A 1839-nucleotide genomic window follows, 5' to 3' on the forward strand; every position below is an offset into this window, starting at 1 on the left:
TTTCCAAGTACACTCATTACGACATGATCTATCTTGGCCGTTCTGCCCCGAGGATTCATTCGACATTCTCGTTCGTGCGATATCGAAGAAAATATCTCGTTTTCGTTGTATCTCCATTTCACGGAACTGCGCACGGCCATGATCTTACACGCAAGATATTCGTTATCTGTTAAGCTTTGAGGTGAATCTCGCTATTGTATAATGATCGTCAGGTTCAACTGGTCTCAATAGTAACTACCATGTTTTTTCGTTGAAAACTGTGCTACCGGTCATGATATATCACGCAAGAATCTCGCTCGTATTACGCAACGTAGCATCGGGCTGGAATTTATCGTCTCATATGTGATCTCTATGAACTTCCGTTTCGTCGCGTATTTTGTGATATCTTAGAGGGTGAGGTTTTAGGAGTGCATATATCGAAAACGAGATAGTTTTGATACAATGGTACTTTTCCTGACGAGACGTCAAGAAGAGACTTAATCCCGCATGAACGATGATGGGTCTCCCCAAAACGCGTATATATAAATACATGTATATCAGTGAGCTATGACACGTACGCTCGTTTAGACATGTGATGCATATCTCTTGCCCCCCCCTCCCCCCAACTAGTCGCACAACTTTGCTAGAAAGAGCCGTGCAAATTGAAACGATTACAGGCACGCCCCGATGGGGCGATTGTAACATGCTATCCGGGCGTGAGCTCCGCCAATAGGCTCGAAATTAAAATCCGATAGTAGGTCATAATGGTGCTGAAGAAACGCGCAGGCTAGTAAGAATTAAAGAAGGAGAAGACGATGCGTTTTTTTAAAGGAAAGCAGCACCTCGCGTGTAAAGAGCGTTAATCGTTGTCTCGAATGTGTGCTCGTGCTCCTGCTCCTGCCTGATATAAGCCTGAAAAAGCCACAGCCGCACTCTGCCCGTACCTGGCGCCGGAAGTGGATCCTTGCCGTCAATTTTACGGTACAGCGGTACAGAACGGCCGAGCGTGAGGCAAAACTCGAGAACCGTAATCGCGAAATGACGACGTGCCGTAAAATAATTTCGTGATGAAAAAAAAATGAATATATTACATTTTTGCGAGTTACTTATTTCGAGGGGTGGATTCCACGGGGAGTTATAATCGCTAGAGAATATTAAAAAAAAAAAACGTTTCTCGTGCGGGAAACGAACGCGATCGTCGAGACGCTTCCGCTTCGATCGTCCGCGCTGTCACGCGCTCAATACGCTTTGTCGCACGTGACGTCCCGAAGATAATCAGAATCGAGGGCGGTTACTCTCGTCTCTCGTCTGTAATATTTATAGTAATAATCGCTCGCGGTCGTATTGCGGGATTTTGTCGTCGTTTTCGCTGTTTTTTCTACCTCTTCTCTAGAAAATCGGAGACGTCGCGCCTTAGCGAGCTTCGCGAGAGCTGAATTTAGCGTCGGCGAGCAGCGCGGGAGATCGCAAGCCTAATCATATCGGGTACCGGGAAGGAGAAGTGTAGATGAGAGATACGAGGCAAAAAAAAGCATCTCCGGAATGCCGAATGGCGGCATCGTCAGCGTGTTACGGTCTGAAACATAATAAAAGTAATGAAAGAATATTATAATAAATGAAATAAGATATATATCTCTTTCTTCTCACTACGATATAAAATATACAGTGAATAATAATTCTATCTCTCTTTGCTACCAAGTTGTACTTATTCTTAATTAATTTACTTGTACAAAAAAATGTGTTAAATAATAATGAAATATATAATATAATATACACACAATTATAAATAATACATATTATAAATATGAATATATATAAATATACAAATATATATGTGTATATGTATATATATGTGTATAT

This window comes from Temnothorax curvispinosus, unplaced genomic scaffold (genome assembly GCF_003070985.1).
Source record: "Temnothorax curvispinosus isolate PA1 unplaced genomic scaffold, ASM307098v1 QBEX01000258.1, whole genome shotgun sequence".
In the NCBI taxonomy this organism is placed as follows: domain Eukaryota; kingdom Metazoa; phylum Arthropoda; class Insecta; order Hymenoptera; family Formicidae; genus Temnothorax; species Temnothorax curvispinosus.